This window comes from Tupaia chinensis, unplaced genomic scaffold (genome assembly GCF_000334495.1).
Source record: "Tupaia chinensis unplaced genomic scaffold, TupChi_1.0 Scaffold000532_1, whole genome shotgun sequence".
Classification (NCBI taxonomy): Eukaryota; Metazoa; Chordata; class Mammalia; order Scandentia; family Tupaiidae; genus Tupaia; species Tupaia belangeri.
Window position 1 is genome coordinate 1,328,547 of NW_006160045.1, and position 11,308 is coordinate 1,339,854.

The 11,308-nt window shown below is 42.7% G+C and overlaps 1 protein-coding gene across 3 annotated transcripts in view; it reads right to left on the reverse strand.

Moving 5' to 3' along the window:
- Positions 1 to 11,308, reverse strand: part of RNF152 (ring finger protein 152) — a 134,099-nt gene that overhangs the window by 107,171 nt on the left and 15,620 nt on the right. Inside the window, exon 1 of one of the 3 annotated variants that reach the window (XM_006157193.2) lies at positions 7,668 to 7,839. The exons of the other annotated variants lie outside the window; for them this stretch is intronic. The gene's annotated coding sequence lies outside the window, so the exon portion shown is untranslated. Of the gene's footprint in view, positions 1 to 7,667; positions 7,840 to 11,308 lie in introns of those variants that run through there. 3 annotated transcript variants of the gene reach the window in all.

The following is an 11,308-nucleotide window of genomic DNA, read 5'->3' on the forward strand; positions in this document are numbered from 1 at the left end:
AGCACTTCTCCTTAATCCCTGAGCTGAGACTCCTCCCACAGACCACAGTATCCAGGCAATTCCATCTGATTTGGCTTAAAATGCATCTTCATCTCATCCAAGCCCTTCCTGTTTTAGCTTAGGGTCAGCAAATGACTTTTAAGTCTACTATTGTGACTCAGTACTTTGGGGCTCCAAGCCTCCCCCAAGATTTCAAATGGATTTGCTCTTCCTTATCTCTCTTGCAGTTTTTTTTTTTGTACTTTCTTTAATGCAACTACATAGCCTACATTCATTATTATCAATCCCCAAATATTTGGCACTTTCAAAAGTTCCAAGGGCATTTCCATCTCTACTTCTCAGCTGACCCTCTCCCCTTTCAAAGCTCACCCATATTTCTTCAGCCAGACTCATTTTCACCTATAGGTTATTATGACCTATTGGTTTTTCTTTCATTTTGTTCTTACTGCATTCCTTACATCATAACTAGCTGTTCACATGGTTATAACACCTATAGACCTCTAAATACTGGAACTGTTGTTTATTCACCTCATCCACCCATGAACACTCTATTGAATTATGCAGAATAAAGGGTTCATGCCTTGCATACAGTCAGTGCTTAATGCCTGCTCCTTTGAAATGGCTTTCTCAGGACTTTCTATTCTCTTTTCCAGAGTCATGCTTTTCACATCCTCACCTAGAAATTAACTCCACACTGTTTCTTCACAAACCTCTGATAATCCAGTGACTCCAGGTCACCTGGAGCGAGATTCGAGATTATTTCCAAATCTGTTAAAGAAGTTAAGGGGACTGCTCAAGAAAGACAAGATCCCACACAGTCACCACAATTCAAACCCATGGCCTGGCCATTGTGAAACACACTAGACACGTGTGCAAGTGCCCAAGATCTGAGTGCTCATCTCGCTCTCTCTCTTCCTTTTTCTCCCTCCCTCTCTCTCTCTCTCTCTCTCTCTCTCACACACACGCACACACACACATACACAATCTTTTTCTGGCTCTCATTCTCACATAGGCACATACACACTCCATTGTGAATCAAGAAAAATCTTTTTATAAATAAACAAATAAACTGTCCTTTAAGCCATCCAGTCTGTGGAACTTGATCGTGGCAGCCTGCAGAAACCAATATACCCTAAGACTCTCCCTCACACAGAGCTAGATTCCATAGCTACTATGGTTTACTGCCTGAGTGCTGTTATTCCCTGAGCGTTGACTGGTGTGGGTAAGCTAAAGAAGGGGGACTGAGCAATTGGGCATCCACACATCTGAGACAAGAAAAATAATCCCAATAACTACCATTATGAAGTACTTATCACATATATCAATAAGGAGATCATGTTCAACAGGTCTACATCTAACTCACTCTTCTCTCTCTCACACACACGCACACACACACATACACAATCTTTTTCTGGCTCTCATTCTCACATAGGCACATACACACTCCATTGTGAATCAAGAAAAATCTTTTTATAAATAAACAAATAAACTGTCCTTTAAGCCATCCAGTCTGTGGAACTTGATCGTGGCAGCCTGCAGAAACCAATATACCCTAAGACTCTCCCTCACACAGAGCTAGATTCCATAGCTACTATGGTTTACTGCCTGAGTGCTGTTATTCCCTGAGCGTTGACTGGTGTGGGTAAGCTAAAGAAGGGGGACTGAGCAATTGGGCATCCACACATCTGAGACAAGAAAAATAATCCCAATAACTACCATTATGAAGTACTTATCACATATATCAATAAGGAGATCATGTTCAACAGGTCTACATCTAACTCACTCTACTGGGTGTTCTGCAAACATTATTTCACTTAATCCTCCCAGCCATCAAATAAGGAATTCTTGTTACCCTCACTTCACAGTTGTGGAAATTGAGGCTCGGATATTTATGTAAACTACCTAGGCTCATGGTTCTAATGAGAGTGGAAGCTAGACTCTGACCTGTTGATGGTTTGTCTTCCCCATCTCCCATGAACCAGCTTTTACCCTTCCCCACCTGCCTTAGACATTCTAACTTCAGACATTCTTAGGTTCTAATTGGTCATGCTGCCACTCATGGTGATACCATTTCTTTTGCCAGTGACTGACTTAAGGAGGTGAATGTGACCCACTTCTGGGATAATAAGACATGACAAGAAGTCAGCTGGAAGCTTCTGGAAAGGGGTTCTTCAATATCAAAAAAGAGGTGGACAAAACATTTTCTACAGCCATGTGTCACCAAATCTGCATCTAATGTGAGGATGCTGGCCACCGTCGTGTAAAGATGAGGGAGACTTCCCTGAGGACAGCACTTTAAGGGGGAAAGGGGAATGTTAGGAAAGAGGGTAAAGGAACCAAGACTGATGATGTCATTTAGCCTGAGTTAACCAACCCTGGAAGTGCCCTCTCTGCATGTTCCTCATTTTGTGAGACAATAAATCTCCCTGTTGTTTAAGTCATTTTGTGTTGCTTTCCATTGTTTGCAGCTGAAACCCTCTTGCTATGCCACTTCTACGAACATGCTTCATTTTTCACAGCAAGAGCAGTTTTCAGAGATGATATTATTAGAATAACCTCAGATTCACTCCTATGGAGAGTTTGAAGGCCCAATAGACACTACATGTCAAGATGTTTAAAATATGGGTAGAACATACATACAAGTTACCATGTTACGTGTACAGAGGCATTAAGTACATTAACATTGTTACACAACCATCACCACTATCCATCTCCAGAACTCTGTAATCTCATACTGAAACCCTGTGCCATTAAACAGCTTTTGTTACAGAGAGTGTGTGTACTTGCCAGAGGGAGAGAAAGAAAGCATCCTCCAGTGGGGCACGGTCATGTCACAATCCCTTCTTCTCCATTTCTCTAGCCCGGCATGTTTTTCAAGCTGCCAGGGCCAGGATTCAAACTGAGGCCAGCCATGTGGGGTCTGGATCCCTTAACCTATAGGCAACAGGGTCAGGCTGCTATTAAACAATAACCTCCTCTTCTATCTGCCCCTAGTCGCAACAACCACCGTTCTACTTTCTGTTTCTATACATTTGATTTCTCTAGGTGCCTTGCTTCAACTGATCCATACAATATTTGTCCTTTTGTGACTGGCTTATTCCACTTTGTATAATGTCTCAAGTTTCACCCATGTTGTATTGTGCGTCAGAATATCCTTCCTTTTTAAGGCTGACTAGTAATTCATTGTTTGTACACTACGTTTTCCTCATCCATTCACCCATCTATGGACATAGACTGATGGCTTATCTGGCTTGTTTCCACCTTCTGGCTATTGTGAATTGTGATGCTATGAATGTGGGTATACAAAGATCTGCTCAAGTCTCTGTTTTCAATTCTTTTGGGTTTATAACAGGATGTTAAATTGCTGGATTATATAGAAATTTATTTTCAGATTTTGGAGGAACTGCCAGACTATTTGCCACAGGAGCAATATCATTTTACATTTGCACCAACAGTGCACAGGGTCCCAATTTTCTTTGTCAAGCCTAACTGTTTTCTGTTTTTGTTGTTGTTGTTATTTGTTTATTTCTTTTATAATAGCGATTCTAGGGGGCATGAAGTGGTATCTCATTGGGGTTTTGATTTGGTTCACATCTTTTTTATGCATTTATCAGCCATTTGTATATATTCTTTAGAGAAATGTCTGTTGAAGTCCTTTGCCCATTTTTGAATTGAGTTGTTGTTGTTTTGTTTTGTTTTGTCTTTGCTATTGTTGAGTTCTAGTCCCTGTTTACATATTCTGAATTTTCATCCCTTTTCAAATATGGGAACTGCAATTATTTTATACTACCTCTTTTTCTGCTTTTGTACTCTGTTGATGCTGTCCTTTGAACCACAAAAGAGAAATGGTATTTCTTTTGGCAGATTCTCTAGAGAATATGGAGTCCATCCATTCTTCGGAATACTCTAAAATCAATCCCTAAATTAAGCTGTCAGATCACCAGAACTAGACACCTATATTCAGATTCACGTTGGCCCCCCTTTACATCTTTTCATTCATTCACTCATTCAGCACACATGAGCTGCACCCCTCCCAAGTGCAAGCAATTTTACTGAATTGTGCGTTGTCGCTGGTGTGAGGAACATCAGAACAGGCCCTGTGACACTTGTTTGTGGGTTCACAGTGCAGGTGTTGCCAGTAGTATTGTCCCTAAAGCATGTTTTAGCCTGTCCCAATTATGAAGACCCATGAGAGAAACTTCCCTCTGGTCTCTGAGGGATATTTGCGCTTCTGTTTAGCTGCTAGTCATGGATAATTTAATTTAGCCTCATTTCTTCCTCCTCTGGCTACTAAAAAGCCTGAAACCATAATCGTGGTCCATTTCTAGTGGGTTAATTGGACATTAAATCTTTTATATTCACTTAGGATAGAGCTCATGAACAAACAAGAGAGAGAGACAGAAAAGGACACTCCACATGTGCTGGTCACGCCGTGATTCCCAGTCCTCTAGCCCTGCAGATGCTGGTCACTCACATTGTGCCCAGAGTATTTCAGGCTGACTGGGCAGGTCTTTGAACCATACTCACCAGGTGGGATCTGAATTCTCTCGAGCAGAACGCTACTGCTACATCGTGAAGCCAGCCTTGAACTGGACATTTTGACATGGTTCCTAATGTAGTAAACTCAGCCCCAGCTCCATCTTTTCCTGACCTTACTTTTCCTGTGCCTCATTAAAAGGTTACTTTTAAATTTTATTTTTATCTTTCTCCATTTCAGTCCTCCTTCAGTGACATAGCCTTAAATTCTGTTTAAGGCAATCAAATAAAAAGAGAAGAAATGAATAATCAAACATTATAACTCACCATCATTTTGTAAGGCCCAGTACAAAATGTGGAGCCTTGCCCAATACTAAGAATTTCAAGATGGCATTAGCAGAGCCCACACTGGGCATCAGCCCCTTCTGAGTGTGGATCCCTGTGCAACTACACAGGTTACACTGCATGAAGCCAGTCCTGCTAGCTACTGTAATTCTTAAAAGTAGACTGGGAAGTAGATAAGTTACCTGTTACCGTTTAGTAATGACATTTCATTCATTCATCTTTTAATCTTTTTTTAGAACAATTTAAGAGCCAATGTGCTTTGTGCATATTTTTGCATTAGGGAAAACAGACGGAAAGAGTTGGGAAAATTCAGGGAATGGATTACCTGTGCAACTACACAGGTTACACTGCATGAAGCCAGTCCTGCTAGCTACTGTAATTCTTAAAAGTAGACTGGGAAGTAGATAAGTTACCTGTTACCGTTTAGTAATGACATTTCATTCATTCATCTTTTAATCTTTTTTTAGAACAATTTAAGAGCCAATGTGCTTTGTGCATATTTTTGCATTAGGGAAAACAGACGGAAAGAGTGGGGAAAATTCAGGGACTGTATTATTTCTATGAGCTACATTTTGGAAGGCAGCTATGCTCACCACTACACTACCAATGTCAACCTGTCTACAAACTACTTTTCGATTTGTATCCAAGTTCCACAGTTCTAGCGCGATGCCATCTTGTGATGGAACTCAGATGTTGGTCAGCTGGCTCACTAGCTGGGTGGCGACTGAAAATAGCAACCATATTTAGGAAGAATTAGATGAGGTTAGGAAAGTAGTTTGGGTTTCAGTTTGGGGAAGTATAGCACAGTGGACTTAGTTTGGCAGACATCGAAAGTGGGATAGTTCCTGAGCAAAAGCGTTACTTAGAAAAGCTGAGCTGGTCCCAGCTTAGAGGAAGAATTGACAGGCAGGATCCTGAAGGCAAGGAGCACAGCTAGAAAGACACTTTCTTCATCCCTGCGAAGGTGATTAGGTCTAGAATTAGACCGGTAGCAGTAAGTCTGTGATAATCTCTGTAACAGTACCCAGTTCTTTACATTTATCAAGCCTTTTCACACCACCGTTTCATCTGCTTCTTCAATAATCCTGCTTGGCAAGTATTACCACATTGTATAGAATTGCAAATTGATTCTCCGAATGTGTGAATGATGTCCTAGGTCAGGGGAATTAAAGAGCACAGCCAGGCCAGGGCAGCGCCAGCAAGCCTTCTCCACCCCACTACACGTGAGAGCTGCGGATGAACTTAGAGCCATGGGATGTCTCAGCCTCCACCCAGATATTCTGATTTAATTGGTCTGGGTGAGGCCCAGACAAAGGGAGTTTTGCAAAGCTCCCTGGGGATTCTAATTTGCAGCCAGGTTAGAACCTCTGAGCAGAACCACATCCTGGCCATAAGGCAGGACCTGAAAACAAGAGACAATAGAGAGGCAGAATTGATGAGACTTGACAACAAATTGGAGAGAGATGCCAAGGTGATGACAAGGTTTTTAGCCTGGAGTACTAACCTTCCCACAACCCCATCTCACTGGTCCAGAGTGGATACACGGATACCTAGGAGCAGCTGCATTTAGGATTAGAATCGAGAAAATGGCTCCTTCAATGTGATAAAGCACAGCCACCCCACAGAAGGTAACCAGTGTGGGGATGGCAGATGTGCCTTCCTCAGTGAGGCTGGAGGATGGTTAACCAAAGGTAGCCATATGGACAATGCTTTTTCTGGATTGTCCCCCGGGCTTCCATTCAGTGGCACTAAATCGTGTTCTTGGAAACATTCCATGAGGTTGTTTTCCTCTGGGCTTCCCACAACTATCTCCAGATTAGTGGCTCATGGGAAAACAACCTGAGTGGTGCTAACAGTGGCAGCACCAGCTTTGAGACTTGAAGCAACCAGTTAAAAGAGGATAGAGGAAGATACATTTCTGAGATGAAGAACCTGAGATGCTAGAACCTGGTGGAGAAGATCAACAAGCAGTTGGAGATGTGAGACGGAGTCATGGAGCTAGGTCTGCATCGGGTCTTAAACAATCCATTTGAAAGGGACTGAAATCCTAGACGGGAATGAGCTCTCTGAGGAACTCAATAAAGAAAGAGAAGAGGTCCAAAGACTGGCTGTCCTTAGAGGCCAGGGTGAGAACGAGAAAGTACACAGGGTGCTCTACTCTTGAAGGCCCCCCACCTTTCCTGTCTTGTCTCCTACCAGTTTCTTACTTGGACTGTAAATGGCGACCACTGAGATGTCCCTAGTCTCTGAAAGTGACGTTCATCTTTCTTTCCATCTCTAGCTTTTTTTCTTGAAATCTATGGACATAGAGAAGATTCTCTTCTCTATGTGCATAAATTTTCCCAGTCCTCTGAAAGACCTTTCTCCATTGCTACCCTCTTCTTTGTACATGGAAGTATGTATAATGTTGGTAACTCCAATCCTGCTTTTTTAACAGCCAAATGGTTTGCGATCATCATCTTGACTTTTTAGGCTTTAATATATAATTTGGGGGGCCTTAGTTTATTTTAGTTACTGTTCATTATCTTTAAAAATCTCTGCTAATACTTCTAGACATCTAGATCTAGGTCTTCCTAATGATCACATTTGCAGAGATTCTATAATCATAAATGCTGTTCCTCTGAACGATTTCCTCGAATTCTAGTTGTGGACTATTCAGGATCAACTTTTCAGTAAATAAGCCAGAGTGATGAGCAAGAGAAGGCAACTGTGAGTACAGGGGGACGTTTGCATCACACTTGGCATGTTTGTTGGAAACTTGAGCAACATGGAAGCCTAAGAAACATGTCCAATTGCAGAAATGTGTTCACCAAGTTCAAGGGCAAAATCAGTGAAACTATGCATACCTTCCTGTTGTGTTTTTTCTTTCAGAGTGGGGAGGAGGAGCACTTTCTCTACCTATCCACAGAGATCTGAATCCTTTCAAAAAGGAATGGGCATAGTTTAGGAACCAGGGTTTGGTGTAATGGTTATGTTGCTGGACTTCCATGTTCGAGTCCCAGCTGGTGGCTTGAAATTCATGCTGGGTGCAGGTGCGCGCATGCCCAGGATCCTGAGAAGAGAACAGAGGAGAAGGGATTGTGGCATGGCCATGCCCCCTGGGGGGTAATTTCTCACTTTCTGTCTATCTATGTCTCTTTGGCGAGCACATACACCCTAGAGCAAAAATCTCTCTCTCTCAAAAAAGGAAAGGGCATGATTTTGCTGAAAACTTTCCAAGTTAATTCACGTTTGAACTCTCCAGGAATAGTGATAGATTTTCCCCCCTTTCTGCCTCCTTTGAATTTTGTTCTCACCACAGAACTGATCATATAAACGTTAACACACACACACACACACGCACACACACAAGCTCTAGATGCTTCATGATTCAACCTCTTGTTCCTCAGGGCCTAGCACAGTACCTAGTACATAGTTTACGCTTAATAAATGTTATTTGAAACTAAATCAAATCAAATCGAATTGAATCTAGCTGAATGAAAGGTATAAAGAAAAAGCCATGGGAACAACCGAGAGAAGCAGTTGCTAATTCCGCCTAGGGGAATTAGGAAAAGACACAACAAAAATCACACAGAATGTGTTTTAAGAAATCATTGGAGCCATTTTGCCAATACAATCTAATTGTATGGAACAAACATGGATTTAATTTTAATAATAAATACTTGCACATTTTTACGCAGCACTTTAATCTTTGAAACTCTTACAGGCACTAAATAATTGAATTTTCTAGATTATATTCTTCAAAAATCGTCTGCATTGATTCAATGTTCCCAACGTATCAGTTCAATAAAAATATGAACAAACTAAAATAGAAAAGCACAAAGCTCAGGACTTGCCTCTACGGTACTCAGTCCACCCACTCCCCAAGAGGTGGTACCACAGGGAAACAGAGGGCACTGACCCTGCCTGACCCACATGCCACATGGACGCCATCATCATCTCCCCATGTGCATGAAGGAGACAGTCTGAGAAGACATTCAGATCCTCTGGGCCCTTATTTGAAAAACAATAGTGTTCAAAACTCAATGTTGGCTATGCTTTTTCCTTTCTCTCTTTCTTTCTTCTTTCCTTCCTTATTTCTTTCTTTCTTCCTTTGGAAAATTTTTCCAGAGTGCATGTGTGCACACTAGAGAGAGAAAGACAGTGAGAAAGCACGCTCCATGGGAGATGGCCCTGCAGCAATTCCTTCTCCTTTTTGCCTTTCGAGATTTTGAGCATGTACATATGCCTGGCATGTTTTTCAAGCTTCTGGGTCTGGGACTCAAACCACGTAGTCAGCCAGGTGGGATTCAGCCATCTGAACCACCATGCCACTGGCCAGCCCTCTATTCACTTTGTATAGTCCGTTCTTTCATAATAAACTAAAGAAATTGTAGGAATAATGTTTGTCTCTGAAGAACTCTGATCAAATGAAGTTTTTACACAGGAATATACCTGTGCTGTAGCATATGGATCTGCAAACGTATACTTAATGGGACTGTCCTTACTGTGTATTTTGAGAAAAGCCCGGGTGCTGAGGACAATCAGAGGAAAATCCCTGTGGTCTACTTCCAGCTTATCTAAGAGAAACCAGAAATGGGAAAATTAGAGAGAGTGAGCAAATGGCAATACCAGAGCTTCCTCCCCTCCAAGGCAGAATGGGGCTGGGGGGCATCGGAAGACCCAGGCCCCAAGGCCTGGGGGAAGTAGGAGTCGGAATTTGCCCTTATCACTGCTTATCGAGACCAAGGGTAAGGCCAGACAGAGCTAGAGAAGGAAGAGACTGTGGGTGGAAAGGAAGACTGAGTTTTGATTTAGACTAGAGGAGACATTTGAATTCCTGAAAGTGAGTCACAACTGCCTAAGTAAGACTGTTCTTTTTGTTCCTTTTTTTGTTTTTTGTTTTGGCGAGGTTTTTGCTATAGGGCACATGCACTCACCAGAAGGACAGAAAGAGACAAAGAGACAGAAAGCAAGAAATCACTCTCCGGGGGGATGGCCATGCTGCAATCCCTTCTCCTCCATTCTCCTCTCGGGATCTTGGGCACACATGTGCAAACACACCCAGTGTGAGTTTAAGCCCCCGGGTCTGCGACTCGAACTGCGGTCGACTACATGGGAGTCCAGCAACATAGCCATTACGCCAACTGCTGGTCTGTAAGACTGTTCTTATAACTGAAAGTCATTGAAAAGCAATGAGACCTACCCAAGGTGCTATCAAGGGTTAGGGAGCAGAAACCTGACAAAGCCATAAAGAGAAAAACAGATAACTCCATGTCCCATTTGTATTTATTGAGATTCCCACTTAATAAACTAGTTACATATTCTTAAAATACAGCCTTAGGGCTCTTTGGTCTCAGCCACAGAAGCGAGATCACAAAGGGAATGTCATCGTTTGGGAAGCATCTCAATAAGACTCACATGTGCCGCCGCTGTGAGTCTAAGGCCTACCACCTTCAGAAGTCAACCTGTCGCAAATGTGGCTACCCTGCCACACACAAGAGAAAGTATACTGGAGTGCCTAGGCTAAAAGACCAGTACCACTGGGACTGGTCGAATGAGGCACCTAAAAATTGCATACTGCAGATTCAGGCCTGGATTTCATGAAGGAACAACACCCAAACTCAAGAGGGCAGCTGTTGCAGCATCCAGTTCATCTTAAGGATTTCAACGACTAGTCAGGCAATAAATATTCTCGGTTAAAAAAAAATACAGCTTTATTTGTCCTTGCATGACCAAAATAAATATATTGCTGTGTAGTCTATTGGGGGGGGGGTTGATTTATTTAACCCTTCCATGAGAGACACAGAGAGAGAGAGAGAGACAGGGATCTCCAAGAGGGTTCTCACACGACAGTTCACCCCCAACCTCAGCTGGACTGGGTCACAGGCGTGCATATGCCTGCAGTCCTCAAGGAGGTCCCAGGGTGCAAGCCCAGGACCTTTCCCATGTGGGCCCAGTTATGTTCCTGCTGCACCACAACTGGGCTCTACACAGCCTATTCTGTCACACTCAGCGCTTGACCTAGCTCAACCACATGGTGATGGAAGCAATCCTGCACAAATTCAGCCATAATCTTTGTTGGAAAGTCTAACCCGCCACACAGAGATTGACCAAACGGCCCCATGGAGCTCCAGCTTTAAACTCGTTCCCTTTATTTCTGATATAACTCCCAATAAAACTGAGTAACGACATTTAGATCAGACTGCCGTTAATATCTCAACCAAAACCTGGCAGACGGTCGGCACATTGTTTTAAACGCTTTCAGTTTTCCACTAGGAAACAGGCCAGGGCTCAAAGATGAATAGGACAAAGTTTAGCTGGAGAAACAAATTCCAGCCACACTTCAAAAGTCCCAGGCTTAAACTACTCTTTCGAGAGGACAAGCTGCTTAAGTGATATATTCCAACCCCTCGGGTTATTGTGGAAATGGCCTCTTGATTTCGAATCACTGAGACACTCAGTGTTCATTCATCACCTGCAAGGGCACTGCAAGTTCTTTCTTTCC